This window comes from Mus musculus, chromosome 1 (assembly GCF_000001635.26).
Source record: "Mus musculus strain C57BL/6J chromosome 1, GRCm38.p6 C57BL/6J".
Lineage (NCBI taxonomy): Eukaryota > Metazoa > Chordata > Mammalia > Rodentia > Muridae > Mus > Mus musculus.
This window is the reverse complement of record NC_000067.6, coordinates 62,391,797-62,418,555: the sequence shown is the minus strand read 5'-3', so window position 1 is coordinate 62,418,555 and position 26,759 is coordinate 62,391,797. Positions and strand designations below refer to the sequence as shown.

General features: G+C 41.9%; 1 protein-coding gene across 3 annotated transcripts in view; it reads right to left on the bottom strand.

Annotated features, from left to right (window-relative positions):
- Pard3b (par-3 family cell polarity regulator beta) overlaps positions 1-26,759 on the bottom strand; it is a 1,003,618-nt gene that overhangs the window by 223,729 nt on the left and 753,130 nt on the right. The window lies entirely within an intron of this gene.

Sequence of the window (26,759 nt, the reverse complement as noted above, 5' to 3'; positions counted from 1 at the left end):
TCAGAGGATTTGAACTTTCTGTCCTGGGGTATTGGGAGATCTGCTAATCCTGAGTGTGCTTGTGTTCTTCCTCCCTAATGTCTGGCTCATACTGAAGGATTCGGATGTCTGCCAGCAGATGTGAACAGTTTTCAGGAGGGAGGAGTAGGGTGGCGATTTCTGGGCATATTTTAACTTCAAAATTAGATGACAGCATTGTGATGCCTGGCCTTAATACAAAACCTGAGAAAAAGAACCCCAATTCTGTGGACTCTTAATGTCCTCTGTGAAAGATGAGGTAGGAAGCCATTGGACAGCTGGAGTTGGCAGAGGTGATAACTCCTCCCTAGCACCCAGGGCTTGTCCAGTTGGAGGTACAATATCTCACGCCTGTGCACACAGCCCTCGAGAATCCCTTTCAGTTCTTTGTGACTCTATTTCCCCTGCCCATTGCTGGTCCTCGCTTCTCGGCTCTTCTTTTGACCTAGGTCCTAATCATGGCAATTATACCCTATGGTTAATATTGTCCAGGCTTCTGTGATCACAAAAAGCTCACTGGAAAATGACCCTAGTGCCTTACCCAACTTTAAGTCAGAATTTCTAAAGTCGGAGTGCTGAATGGGAATCTATGTGTTCCCAGAAGGCTCAGGAGAAACACAGGTTTGCAGGTGATTATAGACGCACGGTGTAAGTGGACTGGCCACTCTGCATTCTGTAAACTCCTCTTGGTAAAACATTTTTTAACCAACATTTTAACAGAAGCTTGGTTTTTCTATGGCCTCATAGAAGAGAGCTGTATTTTTTTCTTGTTACCCAGGCCTTTCATAGGACAAGGCATCAGGTTAGCGTTCCGTCAATGACTGTCCGCACTCTTGGTAGACTGGGGAGTATTTGGTCATGAAGGTTTTTCCAGCATTTTTTTTCTTTTAGTTTTCTATTTAAAGAGATTGTTTTCCAGTTTCATTAGAAACCGAAACAAAACAACAAGATAAGGAAAACAAACAGAGCCCCCACCCCACCCCCTTTGCATTCTTTTAAAAGTTTTCCACTTTTAGGAGCCATGTCCTTGGCTCGTGTAGATTGGTAGGCTTGGCCTGCCACCCCCCCCACCCCACCCCCCCGCCCCCAGGCCCTTCTCTATTCCTCCTCTCTTAGATCCAGTCTCTGCTTTATTTTCTGCTGCCTTGGAACTGCCCAGGGCGATTTTCCTTATAATTCTATGCTTTCATGTACCTTTCCCTGATTTCATTTACAGATTTCCCCCCCACCCCCCGCACCCAGTTTTAGGCCAGTTTCTAACTGTATGCCCATAGCCCCTCTCTCCACTGGGCAGCAGTACCTCATGTTGGCAGTGACTGCTACTAGTGGTTTGCCTGGATCCCTTCCCCCCTCCTCCGACCTCATCACTGCCCAGATATTTCCTGTCCTTTCTTGGGTGTCGCCCCACCAAAGCTTGGAAGGGACATCAACACTTGCCTCTTCTATTTCTTAGCTCCCGAGTACTCATCTACCCATTACTTAGTGGGTGAGGTTGGGCCACGGCTGTGGCCTCTGCCTGCTTTGATCTGCAGCTGTCTCCGATTATCTGGTGGCCTTCTACATTACTCAGTTCTCCAACCGTGGTTTCTCATCTTGAAGTAGAGATAATTATAGAAAATGTATCAAAGGGCTATGGAAAGTTAAATGAGATAATAGATGCTAACATTCTTGGGAAAGTGCCCAACCCACAGAGAGTAGTCCAGGAGCCGTTATTCCAAATGTCTGGTTTCATTTTGTGAACGTTCCTAACATAGTGAGGTCAAGAGTGACTGTTGTCCTCCATTTCTATCTGACTCCCTGTGAAAGTGACACATAGCACAGTGTATAATCAATATCCTAAATTACAAACGTGGGAGTTCTTTCTCTCTCAGTTCCTTACTGTTGCCAGGGACTTCTGGCCCCTCACTCTTCTCTCATCCCTGCTCCAGGCCTCTATCCTAGTTTGGTCCTTCTTTATTCCAAGCAGTTGTAACTTGGTGCTCATGCACATGACACCTTGCTGACATGGTCTTCTGACTTCCTATTGCATCTAGAAACAAGTGCGTGTGCTCCAGACTCTGGCCTCTAAGGCTCCGCCCATGGGCCCCCAACCCAGTTTTTCAGTCCCACTTCCTGACACTCTCCTAAGAAGGGAGTGAATGAACAAGGTTCTTGTCTTCATGGTTCTTGGAATCCGGACACTTTTCTAAATTATCCACATTCTTTACGCCTTGTTTCACATGATTTTCACACTGTGCATAAAGGAATACTTTTAATGCACATGTGCAAACAGTTCTTTGTGGGGAAGACCACAGTCCAGGAGAGTAGAGTATCCATTATTTTCACCATCACAAAACAACTTGGAGCATTCTGTATGGCTGTGGAAAAGCATCTCTAGCCACATTATGGGGTTACCTATGTCAACATTTACTACTTATGCCTAATTAGCATAACAGGCCATTAAAATTGTATGTGACATTGAATTTATCACATTGATAAATATCTGAATATTGAAGAAAACTGTTAATCACCTGTGCTCCATCATTTTATGTTCATGCATAATGGACTGTATAGACTTTGAGAACCTAGAAGGAACTCTACTCCAAAACTTTTCTGCTAATTTTCTTTTCTTTGTTATAATCTTATCAGTCTTTCTACATAGATTGTCATCTTTGAAGTACAGTCCATTGCCTCTGGCAGGAGTATTATGCAGCCCTTAAAAATCCTGGAAGCAAAGGCTGTAAAGATTTAAAGAATTGCCTGTGTTATCTTATTCCATAGAGTCAGAAAGCAGGATTTATGTGAAATTAGCAGTGCTAATGGGAATATAATTAAATTAAAATTGTTTTATAGTTATGGATTGTGGAGAATAGGGTATCTTTTCTCCTCATATTTTCAAAGATGCTTGCATTGTGGCTATATTAATTGAAAAGTAGGTAGTATGCTTAAGAAATGTGCAGTGTCATTCAATCCATGTGAGTATTGAGAAGGAAGATACTTTAAAAGAGCTCAGTTCTAGCCTCCCCGTCACATTTCTAGTTTCTTACCTTTAATTGAATCCATTTAGAAAATTATGTCTTAAAAGTCAAAGATCTGGGATATGAAGAGCCATTTCACCAAGGAAGATACACAAAACTCCAATAAGGATAAGAAATAAGAATCCAAGACTTGGACATCAGGGAGACACAAATGAAAACCACACTGAGATACTGTTTCACATGTAACCAGGACGGGTCTGACCCAAAGTGAGGCCAAAAACAAAGCTTGGCAAGGATATGGGGAGAAGAGAGTCTGAATAAATGCTGTGGCAAGGTCAAAAGGCACAGCTCCTGGGGGACAACAGCCATGGTGGATCTTCAAAATGTTAAACAGAACTATAGCATAACACAGAGACATCATTCAGGCTTTATATATAACAAAGTAAAAGCATACGTCCAGTGAGAAAATTGGTGTGCTACAGTGTCGTTGGTCCTCTGAGCCGGCAGCGACACGAACGACACAGACAAGTCAGGTTCACGCAGCAACTTTACTTCGGGCTTTTTCTTCTACAGCTCTCTTCCCCAGCAGCTTCTTCTTAGGGCAAGGGCTAAACTACTCCTATTACAACAGCTTCTCTTACTCTACTTCTGCTCACAGTATGGGCTAAAACTACTCTTATGCTACTTCTGGCTTCTACCTAGGGCAAGGGCTAAACAACTACAACTCACCTCCTTCTAGCTCCACCCTACCTCATCCAATCAGAATTCACACATGCTCCAGGCACAAGTTTAGGTCGTTCATAGATAGGCTGACAGGTCTGGATCACGAGGAACTGTACAGTCTGGCAGGCAGCCCATGCATTCAGCCTCACTGCGCATGCTCGGGCAAGGCAGTAAACAAGTGGGTTTCACGGGGCCTGCAGCCGCACCCACTTCCTACACTACAGTATTATTCATAGTAGCCATGAAGTTCAACTATACCAAATGTGTATCAACTGATGGACAAATACTAACTGTAGGTAGTGGAATATTTACCAATAAGATGGAGTGAGATACTGATACATAATGATATACATATATACATATATTACTTTTTTGTTGTTGTTTTTGTTTTTCAAGACAGGGTTTCTCTGTGTAGCTCTGGCTATCCTGGAACCCACTCTGTAGACCAGGCTGGCCTTGAACTCAGAAATCTGCCTGCCTCTGCCTCCCAAGTGCTGGGATTAAAGGCGTGTGCCACCACTGCCCAGCTATATATTACTTATATATACATGCATATATCTATTATATATTATATAATATGTATATATTACATATATGTGCATGTATATATCTATTATATATTACTACACACGCACATACACATATATTACTGATAAACCATGAATGGACCTTGAAACAATGTGTTAAGTAAAATAAATCATAAAAGACAAATGCTATGTAATTGTAGGTATGTGAGATGTACAGAATAGGTATTTATATAGATGTAAAAAGTAGATTAGTTATCATTTGGGGATGAGAAGAGAATCAGAGAAATGAAGAATAACTAAGGGGTCCTTGATTTCTTTAGGTAATGATGATGGGGATGGTTGCATTACTGCAAACATGTGTAAGAAGAGGTGCTGTTTCCCTAACTGGTTCTTGATTTTGTCAATAAAGAAGCTGGAAGCCAATTGCTGGGTAAAAGGGTAAAGGTGGGACTTCCGGGTCCCAGGAAGAAGGGAGGAGACTCAGGAAAAGAGGAGGTCTTTTGGCCAGGCTTTGGGATGGGAGGCATGCAACAACCATGTAAGATCTTGGGTGGCAGATGGCTGAACTAGGCTAACTGATAAAGTTAGGGCAGGAGATTTCAGTGCCCAGTGGTTGTGCGACCTGGTTAGTTTTAAAATAATAAGGCTGTCTAGTGTTTTCCTTCCACGGAGCCAAGGTGGGCAGGAGAAGGAGAGAAGATGGGTCGGTTGATGGTGGCTTGGCAAAGCTAGCTGGGAGGAAGAGGGTAGCTGGTGGAGCATGGACAGCAAGCAACTCCTGGCTTCCCAGGGTTGGGGGTTGGTTTCGATAGATTGGAGCTAACCCGGGAGCACGGGCCACAGTTCCAGTCAAAGGAGGAAGTATGCTATTAAAACTACATGCGGCACATGTGAACATCATGGATGCATATACCTTGTCGCGTGAACTATATAAAAGAGCTCCTGATTACATCTTAGCAATGTGCCCCACCCATAGAAAGTTAAGCATTTGAGAAAATGACCACCAGGATCACCAAGGGAAAGAAGCCAAAGGCTGGGGCTTAGACCAGAGGCTAATTTCTCCAGATGCTCATTGCAGAGTGGACAAGCATGCACACAGGCCAGGAAAATCTCCGTTCTCTGATGTTAATTTCCTAATCTTGTATTGCACAACCAAGAGTCAGGAGACATAAACACTGAGGTCAGTGCACTGGGGCTCTGTATATTAAGTTTAAAACTCGGCAGAGTCTTTCTACCATTGTGTTTAGCGAATTCAGTGCCCTTGTATAGAATATGTTTCCATACTTCTATGTATGTAGATAGTGCTGAGGATTCAACTCAGGAGTAGAATTCATGCTTGCCATACATCAGGCTCTGGGTTCAATCCCTAGAACTGGTTACAAACAAAACAAAAATGTGCCACACTGAGGTGAATGCTGACTCTTGATGACTTCACTGCTATTTCCAAAGGATTATATGTTAGACCACTTAGAGCAGCATATTCATTTCTCGAAAAGCTGAGCTGCAAGAACAATTGGACAAATTCCTGTTCTCTGTGAGGACTTCGTTCTAACGGTGAAGGCCTCTGATCTGTGACTAGGAATATTGTGGACTAACAGGTGTGGTGCTACCGAGCAGTGGTTGCTGACTTGAAAGGTGTCCTCACTGCCCCTATTAGAGGCACCGCGGTTGAAGTGACATACATAAGAAATATGGACCGCAGACCACCCACAGCCAGAAGCAACAAAGAGCAAACCACACACAGGCATAATTATTTTTTAAGTGGCTGGCGCCCACACCCAACACAAACATCACCTTACCACTCACTCCAGCAGCAGACTTCAGTAAGTAACTGGGATGACACTTGAAGCATTCTTTCTCATAAAGTTAAAAGTGCCACGGTCATCTGTCTGTACTTTTAGAAATTCCTAAGCAACAGCTTAAATTCAGCTCTCAAGTTGCAGGTTCTCCTCCTCAATCTAGCAGCAATTCTCAGTAGGTGAAGGGAGAACAACAGGATGAGCTGTTTCCTCCTGGCACCCCTGCTTCCTGGAGGTGAGCTATACACACAGGGAGAACCACTGCTGCCTTCACCCTGGCCGCCCCTGCTCTGTCCAGCTGCTCTTCCTGTCCTCCAGAATGGCACCCATTTCCTGTGCTGGTCCAGGGCGTGTGTTCACCAAATGGCAACATAGAGAAAGAGTGTCTAACTGTCTGAAAATGTCACTGTAGTTGTTCACTGCAAAGGACTCTGCTATCCTCTTTGATTACACCCGTACCCCTGCCCAGGTCTGTTAGCACACTCATGAGCTCTTCTTCGGGTGACAGTGGCTGCAGTAGAGGGGAAGTTGGATTCCTCATGCTATTACTTGGTGGGACTTGCTTCCTGGTAGTGACCTCTCATTTTAAACAAAATTGATTAGTCTGGGAGCTGCTCTTCTAGAAAATGGCTTGTGACTGTTGTAGGCATCGCACATCATTAAGACAGATAAAGAGCAGGGGAAAATGACTAAGGATCTTCCGCCCTTTTCTCTCAGGGGACCCTTCCCTTGTTTGCAAGGGTCCCCGTGTCACTCTGAAAGCATTTCCTTGGGGCATTGAAGAAAAGATGTTCTTGGGAGCAGGCCAGGAGGTAGTGGCTCTAGGGACAAAATCTCCAGGAGGGACCCCAGGCCAAGGAGAGAAATGTGGTGTGATCTGTTGAGAGCTAATGACTGCAGCTCAACCATTACTTGTTTTTGTTTTGTAGCCTTCAATTAATTGGCAGAATAAGCCTGCCCATTGTGTACAGTCTGGAGATTTGCCGAATGCAGACGTTGTAGGTTGCTTATATCTAGCTAATTAGCAGAGTTACCATTTTTGTGGTAATGGGGACTTAATGTGTACCCTGCCAGAGTTCTTCAAGTATGCAGTAGGTCATCAAGAACTACAGTCACCATGGTGCACACAACCTCTGACCTTAGTACTGTACCATTGTGACATGCATCCCCTGACCAGCACTGCACCACCTCTTCATAATCACCATGTGGAACTCCTTTTTGTTTTTTTTATGACATTAGTGTTTCAGTGTGACCATGAGTGATGTCACATGGCATTTGTTTTCTGTGCTTGACTTAGTTCACTCAGAATATCCTCTGTGAGCATTCACGTGGCTATAAATAACAGAATTAGGGCTTCATTGTATAAATATTACATTTCTCTTTCTGTTTGTTGAATGACCTTCAGATTCATCCCATTTCTTGTTTTTTTGTGGCTAGTACTATAATAAAAATGGGCAGGAATACCACTGATATAATAATGTTATTTTTTTTTAGCTATGTACATGTCTCCCTGTTTATTTTTAAAACACATCTTTTGTCTTATACTAGGCCACTTTATTAGCAATGTGCTAATTTAACAGAAGAGTTTTGTCAGTTAGTATGTGCTAGATTATGCACAAGGTATGGAGGATAGCAAAAGTTAGGTCTCTAAAGAGCTTGTTGTTATTCACGGAGAAAGTTTAACAAATGAATATGTGTTGGGATTGTCTGCAATGGAGGATGTAGAAGTACTCAGACCTTAATGAACAAGCAGAAGAATCCTTCCCAGGAAAGAGGAGAATGGAGAATATGATCTGGGTGCTGAAAAGCGAGAAGAAAAAAGTTTTCTTCTGCCTATTTTAAGGGATAGTTCTATGTTCAAGGAGGAAAGTCCACCACTGGAGAATAAACAGAATGTGGGGACTCAGAGATCACCTAACCAAATCTCATAGAAGCATCAATGAACCCCACTAATCTCTACAGTTCATACATGTTAATAGCAGAAACAGGGAAAGGTCTTATACCTCATTCTGTGAGCGATGCTGACACCACTAAGGATGGTGACAGGACCAGCAGGTGGTGGGTGGGGCTGGGGCATCACTGTCATGGCTGGCTGGACTACAGAGCCCTGGAATAGATGGGTGCAGAAACTCTGACAGGAGCCTAGAACATGAGCACCAGTGAGGTAGTAACTGCCTGAATTCGGGGAGTAAGTAGAAGAGTGTGGTGGACCATAGCCACGACTATGGGTAGGGCTCGACTTGGACTGAAACACAAGCTCACAATTTATCCATGGTCATTTTCAACATAGGCCACGCACATTGCAGCATTGAGGCTGACTGCACAATCTGCAGTGGTTTTAAGCCGCCCAATCTTTCTGGCAGTCACAGAAGAGAGAGCAAGTGTTGAGTAGATAAAGCACTATCTACACTTGAAACATGCAAGATTCCCATCAAACTTAACGACATCGGAGATCACATTTTAAGAATGCTTCGGCAGGAGAGAGGACTGAATGTAGGCAAGGAAGCATCCTGACTTGTGACTGATTCTGAGGCAGGAGGGAGACCTGTCATAGGGGAGAGTTAGGGGACGTTTTAAATATGAGAGCTTGGGGTTTTTCATCCAATGAGAACTGGTATATACTTTGAATTACAAAATAGATACAGTGCCTCTCCAAGGACAGTAACAGGTCTAAGAGTGTTTCAGTCTTCAGATAAGCTATTTGGGAGGAGCCTTGAGAGAGAGTTCTCTAGGTAAAGTGCTTCTGGCTCAGCACTGACCCCCAGAACCAGCATAAAGGACAGTCACAGCAGGACCTGTGCCATGCCTGCTCTTCTAAGGAAAGGTGTAGCAAAGACAGGAGAGCCTGGAAAAAGCTCAGAAACGAGCTAGCCTGGTTTATGCAGTGGTGAATGACAGGTTCTGTCTTAAGCAAGGTAGAAAGCAAAGGGCCTCTCTCTCTCTCTCTCTCTCTCTCTCTCTGCCTATTTTCACACATACACACACAGAGCACATGTGGTGCATACATACACAATAGAAATTCTTTCAGAAAGAAATATTATAATAGAGAGAATGTAAAGTTAGGCCCAACAATGATGGATGCTAGTTTTTTAACTCTGGGGATGAGATAATTCACTTTAGATTTGAATTTATTTCACTTTTTAACTTAAAATCTGACAACATGACATACTCCCATATACAATAAAAATTACAGCTGAAAACAGTAGCAGTATAAAAATATAAAGAAATCTTGTTATCCTACCTTCCATATCCTGTTGGGAGTACTGGTATTTCCATTCTCATTCTTTTATATTCTCAAATGAAGACATTATAAGCCATACCATGGATATTAGCTATTATGCTCTTTCTTCCTCAGTGAAAGCATTTCTCTAGGTAATTAAATGGTCTTCAAAATTATAAAATATTAGCAACTCTACTAAACTGTATCACCCTCGTACTGAATATTTACAAACTTTCCACTTTTGTCCCTAATGGCAGGCAATAAACACCACAGTGGTCATCCTTATCATTTACAAATCATTTTGTAACACTGCAATTTCAACACTGAAAGTTTAAAATAAATTAAAATAAAAAAAGTTAAAGTATCAACAGACTTGAGCACATAAACTCAAGAGCTCTCTACACCATCAGTAGAACTGTTTGCATTCATGGTCCTTGGAGAACCATAGACTCAGTCCTCTATGTCGGTCTGAGGACTAAGCCACCGCACAGTGTCTACTATCAGCTGCTCACAGGTGGGACAGTGGACTTGCTGTAATGTTTACACTCTGGCCTTAACTGATACTTCCAGGTCTCTTTGTTTATCATAGGCTAGAAAGAAACTTAAAAGATAATCTAATCAGAGGGGCGGGTAGGGCGCCTGTTCTCAACCATTCTAGACAGATGGGAATCTAGCTGTTTTTAAAGGTCTCAAAGATAAGGGGATTCCAAAAATGCTCTTGATAACCCATTTCAGGTTTTAAGAACTATATTGTCAGGAAATTCTTTTTTTTATCTCACTTAAATCCCGCATGCTTTAGTTTAAACTGATTTCCATCCACTCCCCAGCCCATCAGGATAATTCATTACACAGACAGCAGTAGCAGGGGATTCCTGCACTACCTGTTGGTGCTTATTTTTCCTAACTAAGTAACCCTGTCATCTCCAACTTTAAAGATCATTGATGTTAAATAATTAATTCTCAAGGTACATTTATTTTTGTGATGCTCTTTTTAACAGCCTATACATTTTACAAGTTACACAGAGTTCTAAATAATCATAAATGAGAACACAGGGCATAAAAGTTTGAGGTGTGGGACATATCCTTCCAGAATACTGTTTTCACCCCAGAGATACATTATAGGGGTGCGGGCTTGTTGGTAGATAAAGAAAGATGGATCTCAAGCTGGCTTTGTATAGTCTGGTTTCCGTCTTCCCCACAGCTTACCGGTCCCTTATGGAATGGTTCTGCTCACTTCCTGAGAGGATTCATAAAAGAACTAAAAACTCAGTACAGTTATTGCTGCCAACACCTCTGGTCGCAAAACACCATCCACTTATTAGCAGGAAAGTGTGTGGCCTTGGGGCCACCTTGTGCCCTAGGTGCAGAGACAGAACTCCAAAGGTCATAGAATTCGCACAGCTGTATTTGAGTGCAGGATATCCTGGCTGCTTCTGTCTCCTGAGGTCCAGTGATAGTGCAGAGCAGAAAAAGTAAATTTAGGGTAGAGAGGAGACAGATTTGAGTGTCATCTGTCATCTGACAGACAGAAAGCATGATAAGATAAAGCAAAGACCTGCAAGTTAAGAGAGCGGTGTGTTCTGGCATGTGCTCTGTCCCTCAGCCATCTTGTGACATTTCTAGTCCTCTGGGTCTCCACAGGAAAAATACAGCGCATTACAGAATCTTCTCAGCTCCCCAGAAAAGGACATTTCGGAAATCTAAGCTGCCATAACAACCGCCGAGGGGACCAAACAAGAGGCTGGCGTTATGTATGAACTAGGAAACTGTTCAGCTCTGCCTAGTGAAGCATCTCACAACAAACGGAGGTCAGTCAGCATCTAACTACTCATTGATGGAGGATACTCAGAAAAAATATAAAGCTGTAGCATCCTAGAAGAGAAACTCATGGGTGAGATCTACTTTTCTACCAGTGTGTGAATAGTTACGAATATAAAACTAACTTTAATGTTTCCTATATTGAATATAATAAGAAAAAACCAAAAGGTTAAATCCTCCACAGAGGTCCAGCATACAAAAAGACAGATGGAAGGAGGGTGAACGGATGGATGGATGGATGGATAGATGGATGGACAGATGCTTTGCCTGATTTTGTCACTGGCTTCCTTACACTGAGTACAAGAGCCAACTGCTGCATGGCTCAGTTCGTATGGCTCATTTGTACCCCTGTTTTCTTTGAAACAATTGAAAAGACCTTGTTTCAAACAGCATTACATAAGCATCCCATGAGTCTCATGTGTCAGATGGTATTGTTCTTCAACCAGTTTATTAATTTATTCATCTTAACCCATTGTAAATATATCAGTGTGATTAATAAGAGGAAAATAATAAATGACATGGGTATCAACATATTTTGTTTAGAGTGCTTTTTCTCTCTAAAAGACAAATGCTTGCTATTGTCTCTAGCATGCCTGGCACAAAGATTAAGTCCTTAAAGAAGATATATTAATGGAAGCCAGCTATCATTAAGATAAGTATTACATAAATGATCTTGGTTCTCCCTAACCCCTGTAGACTATGGAAGAAAAAGAAATATTCGAGAAAATCAGTCCTAGATGTAATAATAAAGAAGAATCTATATCTATAAAGTGATTCAAAATGGTATAACCTGCCAGGACAGTATGGATTGTCTGCAGAATGCCTCTGGTAAAAAAGGCAAACTATGACTGGTGTGAGCATCCTTCATCCTTCTTACAAAATTACTCTATGTCAGTAGGCATTGTAATTATACTAATTGCAACCTTGGTCGTTGTAGCCACAGCCACTTGACATTCTTACCTAGCTGTCAAGTGTGTTTGTTACCAGTGTTAAGTGTGGAGGGAATTTGAGGCCCCTCTTGAGGCATCACTGCTCTTCAGTCAAGCATCCTCCAGTTGACAATAAAAATCATACTTTGCCTTGTAATATGATATTCAAGAGCTGTGAGCAAAATGAGTCTTTGTGATCTTGAGAGGACTAATGCCTTAAGCTTGCACACAAATGAAAGATGGAGAGGATTAAAGTCGGGGAATTTACCAACCCACTCCAACCTTGTTTGACAGGCAGGCACCTGAGAGAGCCTGACTGCATCAAAATGCAAAACAAATGCTGTTTGTCACCAGCAATGAGGAGGACTCAGATGTCATTTCTGAGCTCCAATAGGGGACAAAGAAAACAGCACACTGGGGAATGCCAGGTCTCTTATTTACGTCATGCCCAACAAAAAAAGGGATTCGAGGAGGAGATCCTGAGAGTGAACTGTTCTCAAGGAAGTTTATACCGGAAATCACCAAGTTCTGGGATTTCAGAGTCGTGGTGTGTAGACTGAAGTGTAGTTGATTTAGTAGTGAAGGTCTACCAGTGTTGGGAGTCCTGGACTATATTCGAAGGTCAAATTGAAAGTATATTTTCTTCCCTTGTGATGCTGCTATGGCTGGTTTTCTTGAGGCTACTGTGCGTCCCTGGCGTCTACCCTGTGTTTACACCACAGACAGCAGAGGGGAAAGGAAAAGACTCCTTAGGAAAAAGGAATTTTGCTTCTCAGCTTTAGCATGTATGCTTCTCCAAGGGTGAAATCTAATTTCAGTGCCTGGTCTTAGTCAAATGCATCACTCTGCCTTACTTCTTGCAAATAGATATTTTAGCTAAAATTTTCTGCAGATTTACAGTGTCAGGCACTGTGCTAAATTTCTAAATTTGCTATGTTTCCTTTGTTGTTGTCATATAAAATCTTTTATTTATTTATTTTTTGGAAGAGCTTGTGAACTGGAGATCAGTTTAAGGAAATCTGTGAAATGAATTGGAAAGACCCTCTCTTCTCTACTCCACACCCTCCCATAGCCTCATCTTCCTATCCAGATATCCCACTGGAGTTGTTGGATCTGGGGACAGTCTCGTGTTCTGGAAGTTTGATAGCTTTTTGATTCTGTTATTTTTTCCTGGTTGCCAGTCTCTGCGGCCCCATCTGGATTTAAGATAATCTCATAGCATAATGAATGTTACGTTGTTAGCTGCTGCTGGCTTCCTGTGCCTGAGCTGGCAGAGAACACAGCATTGTAACCGTACCCTTCCTGAAGTGCTCTGCTGCCACGAGTATATCCCTGGGGGAACTGAGGCATCACAGCTTTAGGGAGGGGTACAAATGCTCCAGTGTTCACATTGGATCCGACATCCACTTCGTGGACAGGCAATCTAGGCAGGCCAGGATTTGGGAATTAGCATTTTCTAAGAGAATAGCTCCATCATCAGGAATGCGGTGCAGAGGTGAAGTGGGAAGGTTCAGGTTCAGAGAACTGGATTTTCTTTCTGTGCTCTGTAATAGCAGGGAGCCATTAGTTCCCATGTTCTTCACTTCTTCAGTGTCAAAACTCTGTAATAACTCTTCTTACCAATCTAACAGAATTCGTGCCACATAAAGCTAGCTAGTATGAGCTAATAATGAAGTTGGGCACTTTGATAAGCTAAGAGCAAAAATGGAACTCGCAGGTACTGAGACAATTTAAAGGAAAGAGATGGTTCTGTTATATTTATTAGATCACTTGGAGAGCATGCATTTACTAGCCAAGCTAGCATATAGAAAAAAGACCAGGTGCTGGTCAGCACCACTACCTAGGTGTCACCATCATGAAGTATGAAGAGCCAGCACTGGCTTCAAGACCAAGAAGAGGGGCTCCATTCATCAACTTTTGTTTCTGGAATCTTATTATTATCAACCAGGAGAAAAGAAGTAGTTGGGATGCTAAGTTGATCCTGAACCCTTTCCTTTTCCCTTAACAGAGAGCATGTAAGACACATCCGTGTGCACTGAATGCCCCTTAGTAAGATCCCAGACCATGCATATTCCTTCTGAGCAGAAAACACGTAAATTCTATTCAGAATGTGCCTTGGTACCAACATCCTGAACATTGTATGTTGTATAACTCTCTCTGGCATTTTCCTTAAGAGAGCGATTCCAGAGTAAAGGACTTTAAAAGGTAGGATGCAGATCCAGATAAATTCGTGATGTTCACAGTAAAAAAATTACAGAAAATTTCTGTGGGTCACTCATGGTACTCTAGTACTGGTTCTTCAGATGAAACTACATGGGATCCTGATCAGAAAATCAGTTTTTAGGTCTGGGGATAAAGTGCCTAGCTATAAACTCTAAGCATGTACTGTTCAACATGATTACTCTTTAAAATCATGACTGGCTGTGTCTAGCCCTTCAAGGTTGAAAGTCTCAAGTGTGAACGTGTGAATAGTAAGGGTTTCTGTTTTTAATCTATCAATAATAAGACGTAAGTCACATGGTTCAGGATGATTGAAATCCACACTTGTGTATATACCTTTTAACTTTTAAATCACTGTAGGTGGTCCATTTTTTTTTAAAGAATATAAAATTTATAACTAACAAGATGGGGAAGAGCTGGGCTTTTTTTTTTTTTTCCCCAGTTGTGAGCTGTGTCTTGAGATGCTCTCAGAGGAAGAGAATGCATGTTCTTTGCCCCACTTACTCTGTCATTGTCTGTTTACCTGAATTAGAGTAGTATGACTGATTGAGGGGAGACATGGAATGCTATTTAACTGTGAATTTGTTGCAGAACCTATTGAACATGAAGTCAAAGTAAGTTATGATTGAACAACAGAAATAAATAGCTGCAAGTATGATGGAAACACAAAAATGAAAATAGAGCAGGCTATTGTTTTTTTCTGACATTGATTGTATAATAATACCTATATTTAATGCTGGGACTCAATTTTGAGTGTCAAGCCAGGAAAACAATTGATATAAAATATCGGACTCATCAGTGACTTTTTCTCATTGTTGCCAGTATGTTTCTAACAAGAATCTTTGGAAATCGACTCTGCTGCTGAAAACATAACCATCTGAAAATGTTATCTTAAGGATCAAGATGAAACTCAGGCTCTAGAAATTGAATCAAGACATGGTAAGAAGAGGGCTTAGGCTTGATCAATGGTATTGATAAATGAGAAGAGAGGATGTTTCAGAAGTATTCTGCTAAACTCTATAGGGTGGGGATGGAGAAGGGAGTGGGTGAGGAAGGGGCGGCCTGTGCATCTCCCTCACTGAGCAGAGAAAGAGTGCTCTGGGCCACCCGACAGTCTTTTTCTGTATTTGGCAGGTAAGGGTAGCTCCACTTCCCACTCCCATGCATGATAATGTAGATTTTCCCTCCTCCCTGCCCCCCCCCCCGTTCTCATTGCCTGAACCCTAACTTTAAATCAGCTTTCCAAATATACTGTGGAAGACAACATTCAGAGAAAAGTGTATGTGCAGACAAGGACACCAAGTACCCAGTTATGCTTAGCAACTAATATCTTACTTACATGGATAAATTAACATCTTACTTACATGGGTAAATTACACTGCAGTCTGGTTTGTGTGCTTACTTCCTGTGAGACTTTCTCCCCTCCTTGTACCCTTAATAATGAAGGCACATATGACATATTGAAAAGGCATAGTTATCAGATATACCACCAAGAAAAAAAACTAAAGATACTAAGATGTGGAACCAGGACTAAAACTACTTGGGTTATGCTTGACTCAGGAGACAAGGACAAAATAACTTTTTTTTTTCCATTTTTTATTAGGTATTTAGCTCATTTACATTTCCAATGCTATACCAAAAGTCCCCCATACCCACCCACCCCCAATCCCCTACCCACCCACTCCCCCTTTTTGGCCCTGGCGTTCCCCTGTACTGGGGCATATAAAGTTTGCGTGTCCAATGGGCCTCTCTTTCCAGTGATGGCCGACTAGGCCATCTTTTGATACATATGTAGCTAGAGTCAAGAGCTCTGGGGTACTGGTTAGTTCATAATGTTGTTCCACCTATAGGGTTGCAGATCCCTTTAGCTCCTTGGGTACTTTCTCTAGCTCCTCCATTGGGAGCCCTGTGATCCATCCATTAGCTGACTGTGAGCATCCACTTCTGTGTTTGCTAGGCCCCGGCATAGTCTCACAAGAGACAGCTACATCTGGGTCCTTTCGATAAAATCTTGCTAGTGTATGCAATGGTGTCAGTGTTTGGATGCTGATTATGGGGTGGAAATGAAGACTGAAGTGTGGACACTATGCCCCTCCTTAGAAGTGGGAACAAAACACCCTTGGAAGGAGTTACAGAGACAAAGTTTGGAGCTGAGATGAAAGGATGATCCACTTTCTTAGTGTACACGTGAATGTGGGTTTGGGAATGAAGAGAGAGCAGAGGAGGAATCACAAGAACGGGAGGAATGAGGGGCTGGAGACTGGTGAAGAGCACTTGGTGCTCTTGCAAGAGAACCCGGGTTTAAGGTTTAAATCCCTGCACCCACAGAGCAGCTCACAACTATCTGTAACTCTAGTAATGGATATTTGATGCCCTCTTCTGGCCTTTGGGAACACCAACCACACATGTTGCATACACACATACATACAGGCACTCACACATACACATAAACAATAATAACTGAATTCTTTTTAAAAATCAGTTGATAGGCTAGAGAGATGGCTTAGTGGTTAAGAGCATTGACTGCCCTTCCAGTGGTCCTGAGTTCAAATTCCAGCAACCACATGGTGGCTCACAACCATCCGTAATGAGATCTGATGCCCTCTTCTGGGTGTCTGAAGACAGCTACAGTGTACTTACATATAATAAATAAATAAACCTTTTTAAAAAAATCATTTGGTAAGAAAGGCACATAAGATATAGTAAAAGGCACAGTTAGCACATATACCATTAAAAAACCCTAAAGATATTATTATACTGTATAGAGAAAAGCAGATGCAAAGGAGCCATGAATAAAACTACTCAACAAATATAACAAACGCTGAAACTGGACACGGTGGCTCAGTCCTGTAATTTTAGCATTCAGAAGCTATACAATGATTTCCAAGCCAGCCAGAGCTGAATAAAGGTATCTTGCTCAAAAGAAATGAAAACATTCCTAAGTGCTTTCGATATATATAGAGTATAGACTATCTTATTTCTTCTACAAACATATGATTGAACTTGAAATGACAGGAAATAGTAGCTTCCAGTTGTCACAAAGCTGGTGTGTGGCAGAGCTGGACAGAGACTTGTGCAGATGGGCTGCCAAGTCTGTGGTCTTGCCCAGTGTACTGCATACCCTCCCAGGGTACCACACAGCATCAGGCAAATGAGCACTTTTGCTGGCTGACAGTAGGAAGGTTCTGTATTATATCGCAGTAAGAACAAGTAAGGTTGGATTTCTACAACCTTTAACTAACTAGATGTCAATCTAGAATGGAAATAGACTGAAAAAAATCAAAATATAAGGTATTGGACTATTGGAATTGCACAGTGTATCAAAGTACTTGGACAGAAAGCCTGAATACCTGAGTTTGAAACCTACATCCCATAGTGAAAGGAGAGAGAAATAAGAAAATATTTCTCAGGATGCTAAAACATACCCAATGAGCATGTCTAATAGCAATTCTATGGAGAGCCTGACTGCTGCAGAATGAAGTATCTTGTACTTAGGTACACAATTACCATATCTGATGATACTGCAAAGTGATGAGGGGAAAAAAATAACAGAATAAGAAATCTAAGAAAAGATGTACAAGATAAACAAATAATAAATACAACAGGAACTTCTAAGACTTATAACAAGCCAATATGAATGCACAAAACATACTGGTAATGGAAGAAATCCATATAAAAGTATGTGAAATATAGCTTGATATGCAATTAGATTGATGAAAATTGGAAAGGTGAATGATAGTAAGTATTGGGGAAGACCTTGTGTGTTGAAAATGTTCATGTTAGAAATGTACTTTTGCATATAACCTGACAGCACCAAAATAATAAAAAAAAATTTAAAGATTCATTTATTCTTCAGCCCCCATGATTCCAAGCCAGAGAAAATTTCTCAAGTCCTTTAGAAGGTATGCAAAAGGATGTTTCTTAATGCCATTGTGTGTTAAGGGAGTTTGGACGTTAATGAGTGCCCATCATTTGGGGCTATAGAAATAAAATAGAGCAGATACACATATAAAGTAAAATTAAAGGAACAAATAAGATTGACATGGAATTATGTAGACTTGAAATTAAAAACAATGCTGAGTCAAAGAAAAAAGAAATTAAGACATTCTGATGATCCTAGTTTAGAGTAGCACAATACTATCTTTTTAAACCAAATCTGTCTTTTTGAAGGTAGACCATGTAGCTTCATGAGAGCCAGCTTGGCTAGCATGTGCAAGGCCTTGGGTTTGTTCCTTGGCAGCATATAACATTGCTACCAAATAACTTTAATTATGGGTATCTCTCAAGCACCTCAAGTAAATGTGGAGCAGAAAAGAATTAGGAACATGGATTAGGAGGGACCATTAAATAGAAAAATGTCACAATTTGTAGACAAATGTCATAGAGCCATGAGTAAGAAGTACTTTTCATACTCAGTCAGTGTCATCATTTTGTCTAAGCTCCATCCCAGTTACCTGGCAACAGCCAGGTATGCCTGACTCACTATAAAAGGGGCTGTTTGGCCCCTCCTCTTGCTCTCTTGCTCTGTCCTTTTGTCCTTTCCCCCTTCTCTCTCCACAGGCTTATGGCTGGCCTCTACTTCTCTTCTTTTCTCTTCTCTTCTCTTCTCTTCTCTTCTCTTCTCTTCTCTTCTCTTCTCTTCTCTTCTCTTCTCTTCTCTTCTCCTCTCCTCTCCTCTCCTCTCCTCTCCTCTCCTCTCCTCTCCTCTCCTCTCCTCTCCTCTCCTCTCCTCTCCTCTCCTCTCCTCTCCTCTCCTTTCTCTCTCTCTCTCTCTCTCTCTCTCTCTCTCTCTCTCTCTGTCTCTGCTTTTCTCTGCCCTCTGCCTCTATTGCCCTCTTAACTCCCCTCCTCATGCCCTTAATAAACTATTCTACTCTATAAAGTCCTGTGGCTGGTCCCTCAGCGGGAAGGGATGCCTCTGGATAGGCCCGCCGAGGAACCCCCTTCCCCCACACCTCACTACACCTCCATAGAACATATCCCCCCTCTCTTTATCATTTTATAAACACACCAGTCAGAAGACACTGAAGCAAATTAGGTGCTATACTACAGTGGAAATGTGTGGCAGAGGATCTAGTCACCAGAAAACATGGACATTATTGTTCTTACACATTACATGCTATATTGTGAAGACAACATATATTGCTATTTAGAGACATAGATGATTTTCTAAAGCTGCACTTTCCTAAAAGCAGAAAGGTAAATTTTAAGCTTGGTCATTTAGCCATTCATAAATTGGAGGCATTGGGAGCTATTTTTTTTTTTTTTTTTGGAACCAATAAAGCAAAGTCAGTGATGGCAACACTGGGAGAAAGATTCAGGGTAAGCAATCCGACATAGAGTCTTTCCCAAACATCACACGCCTACTAATCACCATTCAGCCCACAGTTCTCTATAGGCTTAAAATGGTAAAAGCAAGCTGTCTACAAGCTGCACTTCCCAAGATCTGGAGGAGACAAATCTCTGCGCTCCCAGAGAAAAGAACAAGACAGTTCCAAGATGAGAGTCTAAGCAAATAGAAAAGAAAGGAAAAGACAAGACAGCGTAAGAAGGAAGGGAGGGAGAAGACAGACATGTGACAGGAAAACCTGAGGCAGGAGTGGAGGCTACCTAGGGGAGCTAGACTGCAGTGCCTGGAAAGGTGAGGCATGGAGATATGATCAAACAGGAACTGTAGAAACCAGCCTATAATCCAAATCCAACTCAAAAGGACTCGGTAAAACCAGTTGTGTTGGGAGTGGTTACATCTGAGAGTGAGCTCAGGCTTGAGAGAAAATGCAGGAGACAATAAAAGGAATTGTTAACGTATGTTTAGAGTGAACAGGAGGCATGATTCATACCCCCCTGGGGGCAGATAGTACAGTATTAGCAGATGACAGGAGAGACAACAGCGACCATTAGCATTCCAAAGGCTCCTCTCTTTCCTATCAATGAGAATGATCTTCTGACTAAGCCACAAAACAACAGATTAGGAAGGAGCCAAAGCCCCAGAGAGGTGATAAAACTACAAGGGATCATCTAGCTGCTTTATAGGAGTCCATGTCTCTGGGCCTAAATGAATCTCAGCCCATCTCACTGAAGGAACGCTTCCTGGCTGCTGTGCTGCAATAAATTCACTCTGGGAGAGGTGAAAGGCGCAGAGAAACCAGACCAAAGTCACACTTTTAAAGGAGTGGGGTGGGGAGAGAGGAAGAGAGGCCCTTTGAAAACAGCAGGATACATTTAAAGGTGATGGTTTATAGAAACTAAGGAGAGATAAATAAGAATAGGAAAGTTGCTAAGCACAGAAAAGGACTAAGACCTACCAAACTCACTCCTTTTCTTTCCTAAAAGACTGGCCAGTGGGGCCAGGGTGTAAAGATCTTTATCTTTCTCAAGGTGGCTTGGTGAGTCAGGAGTTAGGCATGAACGCATTGACAAGTACTTATTTAGATTCCCCTAAAGCCAGTGTTATCTATGGCTTCCTTATCCACGTAGGGCTTTCTTATGCCTTTGGCAAATATTAAGCCCCGATTGTCCCCTCCTCTTTGCAGCTGCTCCTGGAGAGGCATGGTCTCCTTCCTGGAGACATTTAGCCTTCAGCACTATCAGGAACTACCCTTGACTTTTTCAGGAGAATCTTACGCGTTCTTTGATTTTTCTTAGCTGAAGACTTTCTTAGACACTTTAGAAGTCTTTGCTTCACACCCTTCTTTTTCCATGTTTAATGAGAAGACTAGGTCTCCTCTCTCCTATCCTAGGCTGTATTGCAATAATCTTCTGGCTCCCCTCACCCATGCAAATTCACACCCCTCCAGTGGCACACACCTAGGCCCTTGACAACCCTTCTTCTTCTGAACCCTTTCCCTTCCCTCCTCTGTCTTTCTTTTCTTTTTCTTTTGTTTGTCTTTTCCTCCTTTCTTTCTTTCCTTTTCCCCCTTATTCCCCATCTCCTTTGAAAAGTCTTGTACACACATGTATGTGTGTATGTGTTCACATGTGGGAGACATATGGACAACACGAGTGTGGTCAAAGGGCAGGCTTGAGCATCATTCTTCTTTGCCTTGAGGCAGTGTCTGTCTTGTTACTGCAACGCATGGCAGGCTAGCTGGCTCCCAAGCTCCTGGTGAGTTTCCTGCTTCTGCCTCCCATCTCCATGTAGGTCAGCAGTTCTCTGTGGGGTCACATATCATCCACCCATCATGTCAAATATTTGCATTACAATTCAAAACAGTAGTGAAATTACATTTATAATGTAGAAATGAGAGATAATTTTATGGTTGGGGGTCAACACAACACAAGGAGCCGCGTTAAAGGGTCACAGCATTAGAAAGATTGAGAGCCACTGCTGTGGGTGCATGCTGGGATTGTGCGTGTGTTTCTGTATCTGGCTTTGACAGGAATTCTGGGGATCTGAATTCAGGGTGTTGAGTTGGCATGGCAAGTACCCACTGAGATATCCTTCTGTCACCGCCCCCCCACCCCGCCAGCATTTCTAGACATGGGTTTTCTATGTAGCCCAGGCAATCCTCCTAATTTTCCTACTTCAGTTTTGGACACAGGCATGTGTTACCATGTTTGGTCATCTCTTTGTTTCTTAGTGAGTATGAGCCAGGCTATAATTTATCTTCTAAATAAATTCCACTCAAGAAGTTTTTATGCAGTCTATTCTGTGCCCAACACCCAATCCAAAGTGTGTAAGACATATTCCTGTCCTCAACTACATCAGCATCACCAGCAAACATGAGCATGCACGTCTGAGAATCCCTGGGAACTGCTTGTATACCATGATTAAGTAACTACTAGAACATGTCCCTCCCCATCCTCACCCCCAGAACCTTGTGTTTCATGGGTACTCAATACTTCTCTTTGTTTTATTAAGGAAAGAGTGAATAAACATATGTTGGTTCAAATTCAACATGCTAGAAGTCTGGAAAAGAAAGGACCATAGTGTCCCAGTGATGGAAAACAGCCATATAATTATTACTCTGAGAAGAAACATAATATTTATAGTTTGAGCCTGGGGAAGAGACGCTACCTCCTCAAATTGCTTGTTTACTCTCAGTGGAAGGATATCCTTTTGAATGCACCCAGCAGATCTTCTTTACGAGGGACCTAAATTAACTTTAAACTAATCTCATAAATGTTTTCCTATGATTGTCTTAAGTTATATCATCAAATGTATAAAATGCAAATATTTGTAAGTCTGAAATTCTATTATTTATTATTGTTGTTGTTATTATCATCATTATTATTATTATCAGTTAAGCTACCTCTAAATATAGCTGAGGCATTATATGAAGTACTGAAGGAGCTGAAGGGGTTTGCAACCCCACAGGAAGAACAACAATATCAACCAACCAGAGCCCCCAGAGCTCCCATGGACCCATGGCTCCAGCTGCATATCTAGCAGAGGATGGCCTTGTCAGGCATCAATGGGAGGAGTGGCTCTTGCTCCTATGAAGGCTCAATACTCCAGTGTAGAGAAATGCCAGGGCGGGAAGGCAGGAGTAGGTGGGTGGGTGGGCAGGTGGGTGGTGGAACATTCTCATAGAAGCAGGAGGAGGGGGGAGGGGAAGGGGGTTTGCTTAGGGGAAACTGGGAAAGGGGATAACATTTGAAATGTAAATAAATAAAATATCCAATACATTAAAAAAAAGGGAATCTTTATAAGGGGGCAGCAAGAGAAGTGACTCTTGGGCACTGGGCAAGAATAGATAGCCATGGCTTGCCCAGAGACCCCACTGGATATCACATGTTAGTCTGAATTTCTGGTGAGTGGGTAAATGACTGAGAAGGAAAACAGGACATGCTCACTATCAAGCTCTCGGATGGCTTCGAATCACACAAGCTCTTCCTGACACTGTTGGAGAGCCATGCTTTCCATGGCCCATTCCAAAGTTCCTAAGTTTGAGTCTATGATTACTTGCCAGTGGAGTGCAGAACAAGCTCCATTTAACAAGTATCCATTGCACAGTGATAATATTTGTTTAAATGGGAAATCTCTGCAGTCTCTGGGTTGTACCCTCTTTGGAGATATCATTTCCTCTTGTAGCACCAGAAGGCAGTTTGAAGGAGAAAGAACTTTCATGAAGAAGTAAATTATAAAAGAACTGATTCACTTGGCTCTTCAGAAGCCCAGCTTCCTGGCCTATTCAACAAGAACTCTATTTCCCTTCCTATCCTTGTTGAGATAACATTGAAAGTAAATGAGATGGTGTTTAGTATAGCGCTTAGCATCCTCTAAAGTTCTTTATGCACGTAAGATATTATTTTGGTACTTTTTAGGTTATGTGCTTTGTTTCTGAAATACTAGCATGCTATGAGAAGCTATCAATTTGGAGAGAAAAGAACACAGAGCTTTAAGTCAGTCATTTGATCTTAAAAAAATGCTGGCTTGTCTGATGGTAGGTAAACAACCACATCTCTCCAGGCAGGCCCTAGTCTTGTCCATACAACCGAAAGTTTCCATCATAGCATTTAATAATTCTAAACTTATTTTTTACTTCATTTAACTTCCTTCTTTGACAAAAATGGTCCCTGATCTGCATCAACTAACAACCTTGTGTTCTTGCTTTACAAAGATAGGCCATCTCTTTGAGGAAGTTATCAGATACCCAGAACACACCCCATAATGCATGCTTCCTGTTAGTGCAATGGGGACCCAATCTTCACACACAAAGCTCAATTCGGGGGCCAGGGATGCCAAGTAGATAGAGTGTGACAGTGTGCCATGAGATCTTATGCCACAAGACTGCTCATGGATTATGAGAGCAGAAAGGTGGGCAGCACGCCCAGTGTAGGATATGTTCAAGGAAGGCTTTCTGGTTACACTTCAATAAACCTTGTTTTTGTCCAGGGCTCCATTTGTATTTTCCTTTGCATTTCTTCCTCTGGTGCTTTGCTTTCTCTCCATGATGGTCCATTTGTGGGACATATCACAGCCAAGCGGTAGCACAGGCTGGACAAAGTAAGGAATCAGGGAACATCTGTGGGTAAATCCCCAAAGGACATTAGTCTAGCCAAATCTCATTAGATTTTATATATAATTTATATATATATATGCACAGTCTATTGTGATGTTTGCCTCAATGCATTTTGGGAGACTTGAAAAATAGAAAGATGAAGACTGATTTCTTCTTTTGTGTTTTATACAGTGCTGTGCATGTTACTAGAATGGTGTCCTTTCAATTCCATGATGAAATGTGCACTGGTTCTCATGAGAGCAATCAAACCAAACAAACCCAGCAGCCGTGGGAACTAGTCAGAGGCTGAAAAGGAAAGGGGATGGCTCATGGCTGCAGAGAGTTAGGAGCATACCTGAGGTTGAGGAATGGGGGATGAGGAAAACCCCAGGCTGTGGCAATTGGGGCTGTGCGCTCCTTGACACTTACATCACAAGAGCTTGCCATGTACTAGGTACCACAGCAGAGGCTAAATATTACCTGTGTATTTGATCTGAAATGGCTACTCATGTTCTTGTGAAATATTTAATTGAAAGAGCTACCGATGCAAAGCAAAGCAAACATTGTGCTTACCTACAAGTATCCTCCAATCTAGTCATCTCTACATAACTAAATAAAACGTTACTTCATACTGTGGCTGGCATGGATCTCTCCTAGAACTGTGAAGTTAATTACCTTAAAAATTGAGTCCTTCAGGTTTACCAGCTACCATCTGAAACCAATTTACAAGCATCCCTAGAATTCAGGACACGAAAAACCACAAAAATCTGAAATAAATATCCATCCACAAAAGACAATCTATAACTGCACACCACAAAGGAAAGCTCTCCTATTTCTTCTTTTCTTCCTTCACACATGGTTTAAATATACACTCCTCCTCCACTTGATGTAAGACTCTGTTATCATTATAAGGGAAACCTATAATATGCCGACCCTACAAAAGCATCAAGCTCAATTACGTAGCCATCTTTATGTACACTTGAGATCCCAGGCTCTCGTGGATATCTGTAATGAGAGCAGAGCCAGCAGACTCTGTCAGCTGCAGGACTATTCATTCCCATGTCCTTTACATCTATTTCAGGCTATGAAAGAGCCCCGCTACTCCATAAAGAGTGGTTTTCTTTTAAACAGTTGGCTTTGGTTGTGTTTCTTTAGCTCAGCAATAGATGCACACCTGGGAGGCAGGCAGTTTGACAGGAAGACTCTGGGCCGCTATATAAACAAACACAGCAGCAGAGCCATCATGCCCTTGAAGGGAACTCTGAAAACGAACATGTTCTTTTGTTTCTGCCCTACATTTCACTTAACTTAGTGACCTTGGGAGAGGCTGGCAACCCGGCTTCCTCATTTTGCAACTCTAAGTTCTAAATTAGAATTCAAACCACAGAAAGAACCAGAATGCATCACTGAAAACGGAGTATCTCCCTACCCCCTTCCACTTGCTCCTGGGTTGGAGCTCCTGGTGTGTAGCTACTGCACAGAAAATCTCAGAAATCCCTTCTGGGGAGCCTCCACTATTTGGTCAGCTGCATTCTCTATTCTTTGTTTTTCTTTGGACTGTTTAAGTTAATGCATGTTAATTGTACATATTAATGGGTGCAATATGGGACTTCCATCCACGCATCCAGCATGCATTGGTCATGCCCAACCTCCTTTATGCTTTTCATGCCCCCGCTACAGCACTCTTCCTAGGACTATGTAAGCACCATCCTATATTCAGCGGCCTTTGGGATGCCATTTCCAGAGGTGGCAGAGGATATGGATTCTCATTTCTTGAAAGCTCCCCAGTCTCCGCTGTAGGTTGTTTTTTCTCTGTCTGTCTCCCTGTAGTCCAAACTGCACAGGATACCATGCACTAAACACCAGGCACAGATGGTGAAGCCCCCCGGCATTTAGCCTCCTTTTGCAGGTTTCTGAACATGCCCCATTTCTTCTCAAAGGACATAGTCTAAGTTCAATTTATTTACACTGATGGACAAGGAAACAAGATAACTGATACTATAGCCGAAGGGATGACATCATTAAAACCATGGGTGCCATAGGTATATTATTACTTTTATATCATAAATGGGGTGGAAAGCAAAGAGAGGGAACAATGATTTAGTAATCACTGTCTCACCAGCAGTTGTCATGCCAACAATGCATTTTAAAATATCCCAGGATACAGTCACCACTGAAAACAGGTAAACTGGAAACTTTTTTTTTTTTTTTCAGTTTGAAGACAAAACACTGAAGACTGAATCAAGACTACAAATTTTAGGAAAATTGTTCTTAGCATGAATTTGCCAAATGAGGCAAAATGCTTAATTTTTGGCATACATGCCTGTGTAAATAAATGAGAAAAAGAGAAGTATCAAGAGCATGGTTTTCTAAATGAGAGAGAAATTTTCTACATGCTAGACAGAAATTAAACAAACATGGAGTGTATGTATCTTTTCACATGAGGTCAGAGATTTTCATTCTTAGAAATATTAAAAATTATTGTGGAAAACTTAACAAGTATTTTGTTTTTAGCCTTTTATATCTTATTCTGTGTGTATGGATGGATGTTTTGCTTGCATGCATGTCTGTGTACCATGTGCATGCCTGGTGCCTGGGAGGCCA